General features: G+C 49.7%; 2 long non-coding RNA genes across 3 annotated transcripts in view; one reads left to right on the forward strand and one right to left on the reverse strand.

Moving 5' to 3' along the window:
* LOC102141068 (uncharacterized) overlaps positions 1-13,815 on the reverse strand; it is a 50,087-nt gene extending 36,272 nt beyond the window's left edge. The window contains exon 1 of the long non-coding RNA XR_012423400.1: positions 13,601-13,815. This is a non-coding gene — a long non-coding RNA (uncharacterized lncRNA). The remainder of the gene's footprint in view (positions 1-13,600) is intronic.
* Positions 61-15,914, forward strand: LOC107127320 (uncharacterized). 2 transcript variants are annotated; one of them, XR_010581199.2, is made up of 3 exons: positions 61-214; positions 15,217-15,292; positions 15,734-15,914. It is a non-coding gene; the product is annotated as an uncharacterized lncRNA (long non-coding RNA). The 2 variants fall into 2 exon arrangements; XR_006692020.3 differs by lacking the exon at positions 61-214 and adding an exon at positions 13,930-14,021 and having other exon boundaries at positions 15,734-15,910.
* Positions 15,915-18,307: the final 2,393 nt, after the last annotated feature.

The raw sequence follows: 18,307 nt of genomic DNA on the forward strand, positions 1-18,307 counted from the left end.
ACCATCTAATCAGCTGCCAGCACAGATAGAATATAAAGCAGGCAGAAAAATGTGAAAAGAGAGACTGGCCTCGCCTCCCAGCCTACATCTTTCTCCCGTGCTGGATGCTTCCTGCCCTTGAACCTCAGACTCCAAGTTCTTCAGCTTTGGGACTCAGACTGGCTCTCCTTGCTCCTCAGCTTGCAGATGGCCTGTTGTGGGACCTTGTGATCACGTGAGTTAATACTTACTAAACTGCCTTTTATATATATATCTGTTCTGTTCCTCTAGAGAACCCTGACTAATATATGCATGCATAATTTAATTTTTTTCTACATTCCTGGGTTAACATTTTTGTGAACACTTTTATCTTGGTTTCATTTTGGTTTGGTTACATGAATCTGTAAATGGTTTGGCTCCTTTCCCTTGCTTGTTTCTAAAACTCTTCTGAGAGCAAAAATAAATATTCTAAATGGCGGGTGCCGGATGGCTATTTAAAAGCCACTAGGACAGTCACCACTATCTAAAACATGGGTCCAAACTCTTGACATTCTCTGACAGGATTTATAGGATTTTCTTTGCTCTCAAGAGATTAATAAGAAATGAAATGGGATTCTCAAATATTAAGGCATGCCAAGGTTTTCTGAGACTCCAGCCAGCTACATATTATGGTCTATCTCATGAATATATTTAAACTAATGGGCCAGGTGCAGTGGCTCACGCCTGTAATCCCAGCAATTTGGGAGGCCGAAGCAGATAGATCACTTGAGCCCAGAGGTTCAAGACCAGCCTGGGCAACATGGCAAAGCGCCATCTCTACAAAAAATATAAAAACTAGGCAGGCATGGTGGCATGTACCTGTTGTCCCAGCTTCTTGGGAGGCTAAGGCTGGAGGATCAATTGAGCCCAGGAGGTTGAGGTTGCAATGAACCATGATCACACCACTGTATTCCAGCCTGGGCAACACAGCGAGACTCTGTCTCAAAAATAAAAACAACAACAACAAATACTAATGGACAAATCATATCAAGGAAAATTCAGAGCTCAAATGGTCTGGCATGGTGGCTTGTGTCTGTAATCCCAGCACTTTGGGAGGCCAAGGCAGGTGGATCACTTGAGGCCACAAGTTCGAAAAGAGCCTGGTCAATATGGTGAAACCCCATCTCTGCCAAAATTACAAAAATTAGCCAGGCGTGGTGGTGTATGCCTGTAGTCCCAGCTACTTGGGGGGGGTGAGGCACAAGAATCACTTGAACCCAGGAGGCAGAGTTTGTAATGAGCTGAGTTCATGCCACTGTACTCCAGCCTGGGTGACAGAGCGAGACTCTGTCTCAAAAAAACTAAAAATAAAAAAATAAGAGTCATAATTTGAACTCTCTAAAATACACTACAACTATAGTGTTAACATCACAGTCTACCCCTTGTGCCACACAGATCTTTACTCTCCACCAGGTTCAGGGAGAAGTTCCTCCCCATTTCCCTTGGGCCTCTATTCCCAAGGGGAACTCAGAAGAATGCAGGAGGTCTGTGGGACCAACTATGGCCCCTACCAGTGAAGTTAATCTTGGAGCCATAACTGGCCTTCATTCTCTCCCTCTTCCACTATCTATTCCGAATTCCCCCCACCCTCAACAACTTCCTCAGATGCTGGTGGTTTACCTGGTGGTGTGAGCCAAACCTTCATTCCGGGGGTGAGCGGGAGGGGAGGGAAGGCGATAAATGCTAAATAATCAAACCCTTCTCAGGGTTGCTGCACATCCTTTCACAATTACAGTGGGGCTGCCTGGAGGTGCCCAGTGGATCCCATGGGCTCTACACACATTCCTCCTGCCCTCATTATGCAGGAGCAGCCTTGCCCCTTCCTGTTGATCAGGGTCAGTTATCCCTGCCAGTATGATGACTCTTCTTGTCTGCTGGTTTCTGAGCACGAAGAATCCCAAGTGCCCTGCAGCAGCCACAAACCATAGTTCCATAGGACCCTTGCCATCATAGTGTCCCCCAGTTAAGTGCTGTGCTGTGTGGAATTCCATGCCTTTGGATCAGGTATTCTGTATGTCCCTGGAAAGTGATGCTAACTAAGGCTCTGTGGTGAGGAAAGGCACACCCATGCCCAGAATAAGTCTCTATCCCTGTAGAGATGAACCATTGGCCCTTCCAGAATGGAAAGGGCCTGATGCAGTTGACTTGCCCCAAATGATGTGTTGGTCTCAAGGAATAGTGCCATTTCAGGGGCTCAGCATTGGTCTCTGTTGCTGACACACTGGACATTCAAAGGCCCCTAGGCTCTTCTGCCATATCACATCACAGTGATCTCCAAAAGGCCTCTTTTTTTTTTTTTTTTTTTTGAGATGGAGTCTCCCTCTGTCGCCCAGGCTGGAGTGCAGTGGCCGGATCTCAGCTCACTGCAAGCTCCGCCTCCCGGGTTCACGCCATTCTCCTGCCTCAGCCTCCAGAGTAGCTGGGACTACAGGCGCCCACCACCACGCCCGGCTAATTTTTTGTATTTTTTAGTAGAGACGGGGTTTCACCGTGTTAGCCAGGATGGTCTCGATCTCCTGACCTCATGATCCGCCCGTCTCAGCCTCCCAAAGTGCGGGGATTACAGGCTTGAGCCACCGCGCCCAGCCCAAAAGGCCTCTTAAAGGGGGGCCATGATGATGCTTTGAGCTCCAAGTGTTAATGTCAACTCAAACTCTGCATCTACTACTCAAAATGTCTTGTTATCCCCATTTCTCTAGTGAATGATCACCTAAATGGCCATAGGTCTCTTTGGGGGGAAAAATGAAGGAATCATTGTGACATACACTTGCTGCAATTCTGCAAAGTCCTTCCTCTTAGAGAGCTGGCCACCTCTTTAGTCAATAGTTCTCAAACCTAAGCTGATTTTCAGATATAGAACCATTCCTTTCTAAGGGAAGCACCTGTGAGGGACAATGGGCAGGGAGGCCAGAGAGGTTGGGAGGGCTATCAGACCATGATGGGGGTGGACCGCTGTGAAAGAGAGAGGGAAGGAAGGAACAAATATGTTGAATAAATTACAAACATCTGGTGCATACTGGGCACTGAATGGATCCCAAGGAATCTCTGGATGAACACAGTACAGCTCAGCCCCCAAAGAACTCACAACCTAAAGTAGACACAGACTATTTGTTGTAAGCAGAACAATCCCCACCCCCCTTCCCTGAAGATGTCCATGTTGTAATCCCTGGAACTTGTGAATATGTCATCTTACATGGCAAAAATTAAGGTTGCAGATGAAATTAAGGTTGCTGACCAAGACATTATCCTGGATCAGTCCAATGTCATCACAAGGGTCCTTATAAGTAGAAGTGGGAGGCAGAAGCAAATGTCAGAGAAAGACCCAACAGGAAACTCAATAGGAGAAAGACTTAATGAGCCATTTCTGATTTTGAAGATGGAAGGAGGACAGACGTGAGCCAAGAATGTGGCAACCTCTGGAAGCTAGTAAAAGGAAGAAAATGGATTCTCCTTCAGAGTTCCAGAAATGAACATAGCCCTGCCAACACCTTGATTTTAGCCCAGTAACACCCATTCTGGACTTCTGGCCTCCAGAATACTAAGAATAAATCTGTATTGTTTTAAGCTGCTAAATTTGTAGTAATTATTACAATAGCAATAGGAAACTAATAGGGCTATATAATGAACCACAGTGATTCGTGCAATTGCACTGTATTCGTACAACAGCTGTGTACAGGGGGCAGGAGCTCAGAACAAGCAAATTGGATAAGGGATGGCCTAGGGAGAAATAAGAGTGAGACAGAGGGGCAGAGGTGCAATGTGATATGCAGAGGCAGCTGCTGCAAGGCCAAGAGGGACACTCACACATGCAAACATATAATCCTGTGCACACACATGCAACACAAACAAGGGCATACATGTTCTCACATATACACACCCTAGTGTTATTGGCACTTACACATGCAGACTCTTTCTGACACAGGCCCACCCACTGCCTGGATTCCACCCGTTTTTGGTGACCTCTCTTGTATTAGTCCATTCTCACGCTGCTAATAAAGATATACCCAAGGGTGGGTAATTTATAAAGGAAACAGGGTTAATTGACTCACAGTTCAGCATGGCTGGAGAGGCCTCAGGAAACTTACAATGATGGTGGAAGGGAAAGCAAACATGTCCTTCTTCACATGGCGGCAGCAAGAAGAAGTGCTGAGCAAAAGGGGGAAAAGCCCCTTGTAAAACCATCAGATCTCGTGAGAACTCACGATCCCAAGAACAGCATGAGGGTAACTGCCCCCATGATTCAATTACCTCTCACTGGGTCCCTCCCATGACATGTGGGCATTATGGGAACTACAATTCAAGATGAGATTTGGGTGGGGACACAGCCAAACCATATCAACTCTGTCATCTCTGAACACCATATTTCCTGAGGGCAGCTGAATTTAGCAGGTGGGGACAGGGCTTGTCTACCATGGCTCCGTCACTAGCCTTCACCTGAACAGGAGGTACACTGGGAGGCTGAGACTCACCAGTTGGGGGGCAGCTGGAAATCATTTACCTGCCCAGCATTTTAGTTTGTAAGGTGTCAGGGTAAGCCCTGACCTTGCACATGTTCTCCCAAATCTCAGTCTCTCCCCTCACAGCTGTATGATGGAACCTATTATGAATGAGCTGGTCACCCAAAACCAGTGTGTCCATCTTCCCATGCATTTGTCTGTCCATTTTCATTCATTCAACATACATTTATTGATGCTTCTTCTGTGTTAATGCCTGCTCCTGGATACTTTGGACCCCAAGTAAAATAAGCTACTATCCAAGATATGATTTCTGGTGTAACCAGAGCTATGATAGGGTGAGAGCAAGTAGGAGCCTGCAGAAAGATAGGAGGAGCTCATAGCCCAGCCTTGGGGTAAGAGACATGAGTACATGACATTTCGGCTGAGTATTAAAGAATAAGATCACTGGGCAAAGGTGAAATCAGGAGGAGCAAGGAAAAGAAGTTAAGTCAGGTTTGTGATGTGTATTTTAGAAAGATCTCCCTGGTGAGGATGGCAAAGGGGGACTGGGAGGAAGGCAGGCCAGTGAGCAGCTGCTGTAATTATCCCAACCTGAGAAGGCAGTTGGGCTGGATAGACATGGGAGCTCCAGAGACATGCCTGAGGTGGTATCTGTAGGATGTAGAGCCTAACTGATGGGGACAGAGGGGATAAAGGGAGAGGGAGCAGTTAAAGACTGTCAGGTTGATGGCTGGGACATCTAAGAATGGCCCCAGTCTCAGAGTCAAGTGCCAGGCGTAAAGAAAGGATAACCAGGCTGGGGGCACCCAGGCCCTGGTGCTGACTTCAGCAGCAGGCATATGCTTCCTTGGGGAGGAGTCAGCTGGTAGAGAGGGTATGTGCAGCACTTCCTGAATCTGGGAGGGGTTCCCCAAGTCACACACACACACACCAATCACACATCTTCTTGGCTTAGAGAAAGAAGTTAAGTAGCCCCTCCCCATTTTAACAGCTGAGGAGTCCATGATTTCAAGAGGTTAAATGACCTTGTCCAAGGCCACAGAGCAGTGCCTGATGGAACTGGGATTTGAACCCAGGCTTGTCTGACTACATCCTGTGCTCTTCTCCCCAGTCCCAACAGGTCAACCAGGCCAGTCTTGGCACCAGAGAATTAAGAATCCAGGGGACCTCTGACCTCTATGTCACACCCAGCCTGGCCAGGCCACTTACAGGGCCATTCAAAGCCAGGACTGCCTCACTCTCTTAGACAATGGACCAGGACAAAAAGTTCTCTTTGTGGGTAGAATGACCTTGGGCCCTCCAAGGAGAGGCGGAATGGCCCCACAGCTAACTTAGCCCTCTCATACCCACTCCACACCGTGGCCACCCACCCCACAGCTAGAGCACCTAAGAAGTGCATCTCCTAGTCTGTAGGTGAGCAGGAGAAGCCCAGGCCCAGCCCAGTTCAGCACGTCCCCACTGTCACACAGCTCAGCCATAGCTGGGCCTTCCAGGAAATCCAGACCTGGGCAATTAGAAACAGAGAGCTCAGGGCTTAGAATGAGATACTCTGCAGGATCCTGGTGAGGATCTGGCCCTGTCTGAGCCTATTTCCTCATCTGTAAAACGTGAAGTTAGGCTTATTTATCCTACAGCTCTCACAGCTGCAATGGTCTTTTTGCATCTCCTCTGCAGTCCCTGGCCTCATCCAAGCCTAAGAGTTGAACAACAGATGCCTGGTCCCTACGGAAAGCCCCCAACTCTGGCCTCAGCAGATCCACCTCCTCACTCCCCACAGGTCCCCCGAGGTTCAGTGCAGCCTCAGCCAGAAGAATGTGAACCATTCCCGGCATCTCCTCCCCTGTGGCCAGCCCAGAGAGGGGCTGGAGCCTCTGGGCCCTTCTGACAGGAAATTAGCTGGGCCTGGCCTTCCCCACTACCAGCTGCTCTGCTGACCCTGACCCTGTGTTTTCTGAAACTTGATACTGCAAATTTCAAAGCCTCTTCTCCATTCCCTGGAGGCCGGGCTGAGCTGTGTGTCTAGTGGGGCCTCCAGCGTACGTGTGGGCCTGCCTTCCTGTCCTGGAAAGGGCCCTGGCTAAGAGTGGTGCAGGGAAGCCTGAGGCCCAGCCCCTGCCATGACCCTGAGCAGGGCCTACCCCCAGGCGATTCATCTCCCCATCTCCGAGCTGTGAGAGGGAACCCACATGCAGAGTGGCTGCAACATGGAGAATGGGTTGGAGGGACACAAGAGGGGCAGTGGAGAGACCACCTCAGATGCAACTGTGATGTTTCAGGGAAGAGATGGTTTGGACTAGGATGGGATGGTGAAGATGACAAAAACTATAGACTGGAGACATATTTAGGAAGTAAGATGGAGAGATACTGGTGATGGTCTGGCCATGAAGGCTGAGGGACACAGGTGTCAAAGGGCCTGCTAGGTTTCCGAGTTGCCCAGCTGAATGGATGGTGGTATCTTTCCCTGAGATGGTGAACACCAAAGGATGACCAGGGTTGGGTTGAGGAGGGAAAATATCCTGTTTGGCCTTAGTTAGAGGCTGAGGCGCCTTTGAGCTGTCCCAGTGAAGAGGCTGAGCACTTGGATATCCAGAGAGGAATAAGCTGAAGATACTTATTTGGGAGGGAGAAAAGTAGATGGTAGGTAAGGACATGGATAAAACTGCCAAGAAGGAAGAGTATTAAGTAAGAAAAGAGCCCAGCCTGTGCCTTAAGGACACTAATGTTCAATGGCCAGGTAAAGGAGGAAAAACCTGGAATAGAGGGTGAACAGAGAAAGAGCAGCCGAAGATATAGGAAGAACCATAAGCATATTGTGCCTTGCAATGAATGGAGAAGAGTGTTTCAAGAAGGAAGAGAATGTTCGGATGCTGCTGGAAAATCTAAAAAAAAGAGGAGAATGTAAAATGCACTTTGGATTTAGTGTCCTGAAGGTCACCTCACCAGTGTTTTAGGGAGTGCTGTTTCGGTGAAGTGAAGCAGGGAGAGGCCAGACTGTCACGGACAGGAGGCGCGTGAGGTGTGAGGAAAGAGACAGTGCTCTGGAGACGTTTGACTGTGGGTGAGAGGAGGGTGGGGCAGTAGCTGCAGTAAGACAAGGAGTCGAAGAAAGGGGCTTTTGTTGTTTTTTAAGGTAAGTGAGATTCAAACATGTTTAAATGTTGATAAGCAGAATCTTGTTCAGATGAGAGACTGACAATGCCTGAGAAAACAGGGACAACAAACATAAAAGTGTTTTTGACAAAGCAGGAGGGCTTGCCAGGGCCCCTCAGCAGGGTAGGGCTCAGAGGGAACATCTCCAATCCTTTGAAGCTGGCTCCTGGGCACTAGGCTGGCTGTGGCACTGCCTCTGAGTGCTCTATATGCCCCACAGCCAAGGCCAGCACCCTTGGATGGCCAAGTACATGTACCTTATGGACCCTATTCAACCCTAGTTGAGGATGGCAGGAGTTAGAGATGATCGGACAGACCATGGTGGGCCGTGATGTCCTAAACAAGGGTGCTACATCCCTGGGAGAAGAGCCATGGGCCTCTAGGCCTATTGTGGACATTGAGCCCATTGCCAGTGACAGGATGCCTGGAGCCCTGCTGGATGGTATCTCTAAGTCCAGGGTCCCCAGATGCCTCCATTCCAGCTTGGCAATACCATGTTGGCTCTACTGGCATAGGACACTCCCAGGCATACCACAGGGCAGTGGTTCTCAGAGGATGGCCTCTAGACTGGGAGTATCAGCATTACCTAGAAACTAGTTGGAAATGCAAACTCTGAGGCCCCACCACAGATCTATCAAATCAAAAACTCTGGAAGTAGAGTCCAGCAGTGTGTGTATAACAAAGTTTCCAAGTGACTTTGAGGCACCACTTCTCTAAGGTATCAAGCCTTTCATCCCTCCATTTGCTGTCCGTCCAGTAACCTAAAATTCACACATCTACCAATCTAAACAGCCATCATCCAACTGTCCATTTCTCAGTGCAATTCAACCATCTGTCTTAGTCAGTCTGAGCTGCTATAACAGGACATCCACAGACTGGGTGGCTTATAAACAACAGAAATGTATTTCTTGCCGTTCTGAAGGTTGGAAAGTTCAAGATCAAGGCACTAGCAGATCTGGTGTCTGGTGAGAGCCTGCTTCCTGGCTCACAGAGAACTAGCTATCAACAATCCACGTTCGCATTTGTCCAGCCACCTGTGCCTATCTATCTAATCTCATGTAATCTAGTCTATCATCAGCCTAAATAGTCATCATTCTAAATATTTCTTTATTTATGTTACAAACATCTACTCACTATCTTCACAACTCATTTATGACACAAAAGAATATCTAAGCTCTGGTACCCACCACACCCACCTCCCCTTTCTAAGGAAAATGGACATAAACATTTCTTTCTGCTTAAAGTTTCAGGATCATATCATGTGTATTAAGTGAAATCAGTTCTATTTCTCTGGGCAGCAACCCTGACTGGACAAGGGGCAGGTTCTTGGGTTCCTCAACTAAAGGCAACTGTGTTTGTATGTGTATAATCTTAATATATATATATATATACACACACACACACATAGTAGCTTAAGTATTACATTGAGATATGATATATTCTATAGATATAGATCTGTCACACATATGTGTACATATATAACTTCAATAGCTTGCCATAAAACTCTGCCCAAAGGAGGTTGTCTGTACTGAATGGTGACAGACTTAGCCAGTCATAAACATTCTCTTCCTTCATTCTCTTCCTTGGAGAGTATGAATGTTTGGTATCACTGAGAAGTCAGGTCACTTCAAGCTCCAGTTCTATCCTAACAATGGTAAGCAGTTTTCAATGAAGCCTGCTGAATATGTCTGCTTTGAAAGAGTGGGATTTAGAGTGACCTTATAGCTCAGACAGAAACAACTGTGCTGCGGGCATGACTCTGCAACCCTGCATTTAGCCCTCATTATCCAAGACAAACGTCAAGCTGCCTCTGCTGGAGGGTGGAGCTAGATGACCACACTATACCACATATCCTCCCTGTCCACAGCTGATTGGAGCAGGGCCACCTCACCATATCCCATCCATCAGCAAATCCTGATTACCTTCCAAATCAATCCTAAACTGGACCACTTATCACTGCCCTCACCACTGCCACCCTGGTCCAAACTACCAACATCTCTCACCTGGATTTCTGCAGTCGCCTCCTAAGTGGTCTCCCTGTTTGTCTCCCTTTCCCGCCTTGTCCCTTTCAGTCTATTCTCATCACAGTAGCCAGAGAGGTCCTTTTTAAAATCTAAGATCATGTCATTTCTCTGTTCAATATCCTCCAATGCCTCCCCTCCTTCTTACAGTAAAAGTCTAAGTCCTCACAATGGCTTGTAACACACTTCATGATCTGTCCTGCTACCCGTCTGACCTCATCTTCCACTATCCTCCCCATGTTCACACAACATCAGCCACACCATCCTTACTGATGTTCCTCACACAGTGCCACAGAGTTCCCACCTCAGGACCACTGCACTTGCCATGCCCTCTTCCTAGAGCATTCTTCCCCCAGATATCTTCACGGCTCACTCCCTCAATTTCTTCAGATTTCTGCTCAAATATGACCATATCAGGGACACCCTCTCTGAGTATCCTACATGCAGCAGAAACCCAACCCCTCCCCAAACTGCTCCCTGCTTTATTTTTCCCATAGCATTTAACGTCAGCTCACATATAACTGCCTACTCTCTCTCTCTCCTCATTAGAAAGTATGCTTCATAAATGCAGCAACTTTGTTTTGCTTGCTATTTTTCAACACGTAGGAGCTTTGTTGAGGTACAAAGAGTCACATAAATAAGCACTTGGTAAAAACTTGTGGAAGGAATGAGTAAGAGTGGCTGAGAGTAGACCATGAGGAGGAAAATCGAGCAGAGGGAGACTGCTGAGACAGGAATGAGTACAGAGAAATGTGGGAAAGAGAGGAACCTTGAGGTCCTCGGGAGATGGAGAGAAGAGCCACTGTTCCTGACTTTCCAGTTCCAATCTCACAAGGCCTGAATGTCAGTGCTCTCTGCAAGGTTGTCCATTGTATTCTCACAATTGTACCCCTCATTCTTAAAAACACTGGAGTTTTCTTTGTTCCTTGCAACAAAAACAACCTTGACTTGAGCAGTGTCCTTCCAACCATCCATCCACCCATCTCTCCATCCCCACATGCCCTCCTAATCATTTATACTTCATTTTTTTTCCCTTTTTTTTTTTTTTTTTTTTGAGACAGAGTTTCACTCTTGTTGCCCAGGCTGGCATACAATGGCTCAATCTCAGCTCACTGCAACCTCCGCCTCCCGGGTTCAAGCGATTCTCCTGCCTCAGCCTCCTGAGTAAGTGGGATTATAGGCATGCACCACCATGCCTGGCTAATTTTGTATTTTTAGTAAAGACAGGGGGTTTCACCATGTTGATCAGGCTGGTCTCAAACTCCTGACCTCAGGTGATCCACCTACCTCGGCCTCCCAAAGTGCTGGGATTACAGGTATGAGCCACTGTGCTTGGCTGATCACTTATACTTCTAATCATCTGTCTACAGATCAGTCCACTAGTCCGTTCATCCCTATAAGCGTCCATTATCCTAGAGTCCACCCATCATCCATCGATCCATGTAACCAACAACTATCCATCCACATGTGGATGGATAACCTCCTTTCATAACCTCCAGGTAGAGTGGAGTCAGGTCATGAAGGATCTCATCACAGGGCTGAGGCCATCCAACTTTAATGCTGAAAAGTGGGAAGCTATGGAAGGATTTTGAACAGGAAAGTTATATAGTTGGATCTGTATTTTAGAAAAATAACTCTGACAGCTATGAGCAAGATACTTACTGTCTAAAGGCAAGAAGACCAGTTGGGGTAATATTAAAATATTCCAGATGATGAATTAGGGCAGAGGCACAGGGGCTTCAGAAAAGAAGATTCAAGGGAGAGACAGGGAAGCAGGTCTGGGAACAAGCCCAGCCCAGAAGGGCAGGCCTAGACAAAAAACTGCCTAATAGGGGGCCTCAGTTTTGCAATCACCAGCTCAGCGCAGGCACTGTGTTTGCCCCAGATCTCAAGTGGGACCAGGCCTCTTGCACATTCTGCACATTTGGGGCAGAGTTCCCAAGAAGCCCAATCCAGAACCAGTCTTCTCTGGGCCCTTCAGCAGAGCACTCTGTCCTACATCTCAAGTCTCTGAGTAAGTGATATTTCCAGAGTACACATTCCCCCACCAACTCATCTCACAGCTCAGCCCTGGCTACAGAAAGCAAGGGCCTCTTCTCTGTTAATTTTCTTCAACTCCTCAGAGGTTGGGCCTCTGGCCCAGTGAAGTCAGGGTCTGGGAGGCAGCCCTGGCTCCTTGCCAGCCCACAGAGACTATATTTGGAGCAAGACAACTCCCTCTGGACACAGAGCTTGGGACCCACCCTGCAGGGCTGCCCCAACCAATTTTACCCAGTATCCACGCAGTGTGATTGTCACTCACGTTTTCACTTGTTAGTTCATTCATTTGTTTACTCATTTATTCATTCCACAAACATTTATTGATCTGCTGGTATGATGCAGCAGGTACAACAGGATGTGCGGTGGGCACATATCTGTATATGTATATATGTGGTTCTCTCTAAGCAGGGATGGCAGAACATACTCTGGGTGTCCTCCCTCCGGGTTCAGTGGTGATGATGACTCACACTCAGGTGTATATGGCATCTGTGGGGACCTGTGTGCAAGTGCATGCAGGCACGTGCTGAGGAGGTAGCTATGACTCAGTGGCACGTGGCATCTGTGGGTACCTGTGTGGATATGTGTCTGAGTGCAGGCATGAGCATAGGCGCTAGCTCCTCAGGGGGTGGGGGAAGTGGTTGTGACTCAGCTGCACATGGTGACTGGGAGCCTACAAGCCAGCTATGACTTTATGGCTTTGCTTATTTGCCAAGCCAAACAGTTAGTGTTGGGCACAAATATTTTATCAGAATGTGCATGGAATAAGTCCTGAGCCGGGGACCTCCAGCAGGCAAGAGAGACTCAGTAGTCTTGGCCCAGCAGCATGTGTCCCCCGCCTGCCCCCTCCACCGTAGGTATACAGGTCCTACCCTCCCCACTTCGCCCTCTCCACTCCTGCCTCCTGGAGACTCAGCGAGCGCGTCCCTCATTGACTCTACATCACCCCTCACCCACTGGTCCCAGGTGCACACACGAGACCAGGCCCAGAGGTACAGGGCTGTGACCTTCAAGCTGCCAGCCCAATCCATTTTTCTACTATGCCAAAAACCCCTTCTTTTCCAGATCCCATGGCGGCGTCTTACTCCAACATCCCAGCCCCGGTCGTAGGCTCGGCAAGCCCGCTCCAAGGCCCACTTCCCATCTCAGCGGCCGCAGGCCCGCTGCCTCCCCATCGGCGCGGCCCCATCTTCACCTCTGAGCTCCTTGCCCCTCTCTCCCTGGCTGTCTCTGTCCTTATCTGTCCCGAGTCTATCTTTGTCTCTTCTCGAGCCGGGCTGTCTGCAGCAGAGGCTTCACCAGAGCGGAGGTGCTGACAGAGTGAGGGTGTGGGCAGGACACTCTGTGTCCCTTCTTGAGCCTTATCGGGAAAACTTAAGTCACTGCTCAGGGCTCAGACTGGAATTTCGCCCTAGATGACCTTGCTGGGTCTGCCGGGGGCCTCCGCGGGGACAGCCAGGGTCAAACGAGTCAGGAAACAGGCCCCTGCTTGTGGGCCGCCCGCCCGCCCTCATCCCAACTAGGCCGCCTGCAGCGCCCTCCGCGGGAGACGCCGGGGGCGGGGAGAGAAGGGAGGAGACGGGAGGACGGCCCCGTCTTGGGCACTCGCAGGGACCAGCGGGAGGCCGTGTGGGGCTGGAGTCGTGACCACGGATGCCGGAAGGCCACAGGGCCCTCCTCGGGGTCCCGGCCGGAAATCCTCAGGGGCCCGAGGAGGAGCCCGGGCGGCCACCCGACCACCTCCCCGCAGGCCGCAGGCCGGCGGCGCGCCGTACCCGCGGGGAATAAGGGAAGAGGCCATCGCGTCTGGACACCAGGGCTTCGTCCCAGAGCCGTCACTGCTGTGTCCCCTTGAGCAACTGCCTAGCTCCCTAAGCCTCACTTTTCACACCTGGAACATGGGAAAATTGCGCCCACCTTCTGGGTCGTGGCAGATAAAATGAGTTCACATCAGGGCTGGCTCTCAGGAGGCGCTCAGTGCCCGTGGCTTTCCTCCCCGGTGGGCAGAACCCCGGGGCAGCTACCCGCGCCCTGGCACCCAGAGCGGAGCAGCCAGGAGCGGAGCCGCCACCGCACACCCCACCCGACCCGACCCTGGTCCGCCCTGAGCGCCCGGGTCGGGGCTGGAACCTGCGGGCGCGGCGCACGCCTGCCACCTGGCGGCGAAGCCACCTGGCCGCCCGTCCCGCCCACGGCCGCGCGCGTGCGCAGGCCTGCACCACCCAGTCGCCCCCACCTCGCCGCGCCCCGCCTCCCTCGCCCAGGGACCCCCTAGGCCACGCCACGACCCTCCACCAGCCCAGCGAACCCCCTCGGCCGCACAGACCTGCGCCACCAGGTCGTTTCCTCCCCTCCTTCCCTCAAAAACGTGTGCATTTCGTTACCCTTACACCTGGAACCGGGGTCATTTCGGGACCTCCCAAGGAGGGTCAGGATGGTGGGATTAGCCTTAAGGGGGGGCGGACGCAGTTTGGCGGTTAAACCGCGTGTTCCTGTTTCAAACAAACCTAAATGTAGGCCTGGAAGGCTGTGTACTGAAATCCTAGCACTAGGTTGGTGCAAAATTAATTGCGGTTTTTGCCATTGTCGGTTGTCTGCAGAGTGAGATTATGGCGAAGCATTTTATTCTTTTTACATACCTGCTTTTTCTCAATTTTCCACATTGGGTATGTATTGGTGATAAGGAAAAAAAAACTACAAAAGTTACTTTTTGAAAAAAAAAATCACATGGAGAGAGAGTGGGGGACGAACTGGCCTATCAAGGGGATTTCCGGAAGTTAACTTTCTAGTATCACTGTTTGCATGTAGACTCCCAGGGTCCCCTGGGAGAAATGGAGAAATGAAGCCCAGGACTTGAGGCATTGGGGTGGATGGTCCATCTTTCACATATGCTGGGATTAACTTCCTTTAAGATAAAAGAAAGGCAAGAGTTCCCAGCCTTACTAGGGTAACGTGGGGTAGAGCCTCCAAATAAACCAGAAACTCTTGAGAGTTGAGGTGGTCAGTCACTGCTGTCTGGTTCAAGCTCTGATTGGACCCAAGGGGACCAGATCCAGGATATATTTGAGAACAAGGAATTTATTTCAGAAAGGGGCCACTCAAAAGCCAGCATTTACTAAGAACCTGCTTGGTACAGGGTGCTGGAACTACCACAACAGGCTGCCCCTGCCCTTAAGGAGTTCTGGGCTGACTTTTGGGAAAGTTCATCAGAAGTGACAGGTAGTGAGTGAAGCAGATCAGCAGGAACATTACAAGCCGCAGGAACCGTCATCGGCTGATACAGGCCCTGGGAGGTAGAGTGGAGAACAGCTCTGGCCCCCACAGCTAATGGCCACCAACGGAGCGACAGGACCCTTGAGGGGAGAGCAGAGGCTGGAGGTCCTTGGGGTCTACTGGGAGGTGGCAGTCACAGGCTCTTGGGTCCTCTCCACAGCCTTGCTGGAACCTTCCAAAGAGCAGGTGTGACTGGGGAATTGTGTTGCTGGGCTCTTGCCCTCACCTAGGACCTCATCTGTTCACTCATCCATTCACAGATTTGCCAGATACCTGCCTTTGCCGGACACCTCAAAAGTTACAGACCTGCCTGTGGACATGCATAGAGCACCTAAGGTATTTCCCAAACTCTCCAGTAGTAGCCTTGAATGGCTGACCTACCGCAGTCACCTGCCAGATCTTCTCAGAACTGGCCAGCCCACCAGCAACATGCCCATTAAGTGGCCTGGCCCAGCCCAGATGGAAAACCCCCCTCCACGTGAGTTTCTAAAGAACATGCATGAAGACAAAACACCAGGTGCCTTAGGTGTGACACCGTGAGGACACATCACCTGTACAGTATCCTAACCCACCCAAGATGACACAGTAAGGTAAAACCACAGTAGAGCCCAGGCCTGTTTGACTCTGACGTCCAGGCTCCTTTCCAACTTAGTGCCCTAAAGGCCTGATTGGGGTGGGGGTAGGGAGGAAGATTCAAGCACTGACTGCTTGTAGCCCAGGCTGGGAGGGCAACAGCTTTAGAAAAAAAAGCCATTCATTGCTTTACCCATCTTCCAGCTAACTGCAGTCAGATGTACAGGGCCATGGGGCTCTGGGATGGTCTTCCACCTCTACACCTTGTAAACAAGGATTCCAGACACACCCTCCAAATGGGAATGGAGACACATGTTTGGCAGAGTTGGACAGTGACGCTGGTCTCGTATCAGCCTGGACTTTGAGGGGAGTGGAAAACCGGTGAGTGTGGAGGTGCAGCAGCCCTGGTATCCCCTGAAACCAGCCTGTGGGAGGACAGTCTTCCCAGGGGAGCTGCTCAGGAGGTCCTGGTCCATGCATCAGGAAGAAAATGGAACCTGAGAACAGAGGAAAAATGCAGAAAGTGGGGCAGGGAGGCTGCTCCCTGAAACCCCCATGGGTTGCTGGTTCAAGCAGAAAGTGTTGCTGAAGGGGGAGAGGCAGGGTGAAATGGAACAGGAAACGAGGACTTCCGATGAGGAGGAGGGGGCAGTGGGCTGCGGGTCTTGGGAACTGAACAGAATGGGGTTTGCTAGACAGAGTTTTCTAGTCCTGCTGGACCTCAGCTGGCCCCTGTGAACTGCTGTTGAGGGGGATTTAAACAAAGTCCTGCATTCCTGTGGGTGCATAACCCTAAGAGACCATGGACTGCGTCTGTGTGGTGGGAACAGGAAAAGGCAGCTGAGTGTAGCCCCGCTTGGAATTTAGTGTCCACCACAGATGTATCCACTACCCAGGGCCAAAGACTCGGTAGCCTCAGAAGCCTCAATGGAAGCTGAGCACAGGACTAGAAAGGGTCAGGGCCCTCCTGTGCATGTAGGGGTGGCACATGGCAACTAGCTGGGTGATGGGGAACTGAGAAATTAAATGTTTGACATAAAAATGTAATCAGGACCTGAGAGGAGGTGGATGGTATAATGAACAGCATCCTAGAAGTCCGGTACAGATTTCGCATGTCCCCTTCTAGTTCCTTCTCTGCAAATTGAAACGTGAGGCCAGGTGCAGTGGCTCACGCCTATAATCCCAGCACTTTGGGAGGCCGAGGCGGGCGTATCATTGAGGTCAGGTGTTCCGAGACCAGCCTGGCCAACATGGTGAAACCTGTCTACTAAAAATACAAAAATTAGCCGGGTGTGCTGGCACATGCCTGTCATCCCAGCTACTTGGGAGGCTGAGGCAGGAGAATCCCTTGATCCTGGGAGGCAGAGGCTGCAGTGAGCTGAGATCACACCACTGCACTCAGAGCGAGACTCCATTGGGGAAAAAAAAAAAAAAAATTAAAGGTGAGCCAGTTCAGGCATTCTAGAGGCACTGCAGTTACAGACAGTAAACTGCACAAATCCTGGGTGTAAAGTTGATTGTTTTTTCCTATGTAACCACCATTTACAGCATCTCAGAAAGTTAAAGTGTCTCTTCCCAGTTTACAGCCCCCCGCCTCCCAACCACTTCTAAATCCACTGATTAGCAGTGTCTTGGAAATCTATATGGAATCATATAGTATGTGCTCTTTTGTGTTTGGCTTCTTTGCTCAACATGATGTCCATGAGATTCAGCCATGTTGTTGCCTCTCTCTATAATATGTTAATTTTATGTTAATTTATGTGTAGTATCCTTTGTTTGGATATACAATTCGTCTGTTCTCTACTGGTGGATATTTGGGTGTCTCTGGTTTGGGGCCATTATAATAAAACTATTGTGAATCTTCTTATACAAGTTTTTTGGTGGACACCAGCCTCATTCTCTGAAATGAGTGGAAACTGCTGGGCCAGAGGGTAGCTGTTGTTTTTAGCTTTAGTGGATATTGCCAAGTAGGAAGTAGGGAGGTGATTATTACAGTCTCTAATATATAAAGAAAGGAGTAGAGGGGGAAAGAGAGGAAAGAAATAGAGATTCCATAAACTATTCCCAAGACTGATCCTTTAACAAATCTGGAGCACCTCCTCTGCACTGTAAAAGCTGAGGAGTGCCTCTTCCCACGCTTTCATTATGTCTTGACCTTATTCACCTGATCCTCACCCCGCTAGGGCAGCTGTGCCTTGCTGGAACTACCCAGAAGGTTGCAATTAAGGCTTGGCCAGTTAGAACAAGCACAAGCGCTGTGCAGGACACATCACCACCTGAGTGGCAAATGTGAACATTCATTCCTCACAAGCTGCTAAATGGTGCTGACAGACTCACCCTGTGTTTCAGCACCTGGAAAGAAATCAGGGTTAAGGCAGCTTTTACACTTCACGCTTCAGCAACTTGCATCATAGTCTTTAAAATATATCCAAAGCAACCCCCTCCAGAGGCTCTGGGTGTGTCAGAGGTCCCTGCCCTCTGCTCTCTGCCAGCTCACAGAGAACAGGCATTCTCCCTTCCAGGTGCTCCTCATTTGCACCGAAGAGGTCAGTCAACTCCTAGGACATCTGAAAGACAAGTGTTCTGGATAACAGAACTGGCCTTTCTGTGGAGCAGGTTTTCTCAATCTTGCCACTACTGACATTTTAGTCCAGATAATTCTGTTACTGGGGGCTGTCCTAGGCATTGTGAGATGTTTTGCAGCATCCCTGGCCTCTACCTACTCGATGCCAGCAACAGTCCCTCCAGTTGTGACAATGAAAAATGTCTCCAGACATT

The sequence above is a fragment of the Macaca fascicularis genome, chromosome 14 (genome assembly GCF_037993035.2).
Source record: "Macaca fascicularis isolate 582-1 chromosome 14, T2T-MFA8v1.1".
Classification (NCBI taxonomy): domain Eukaryota; kingdom Metazoa; phylum Chordata; class Mammalia; order Primates; family Cercopithecidae; genus Macaca; species Macaca fascicularis.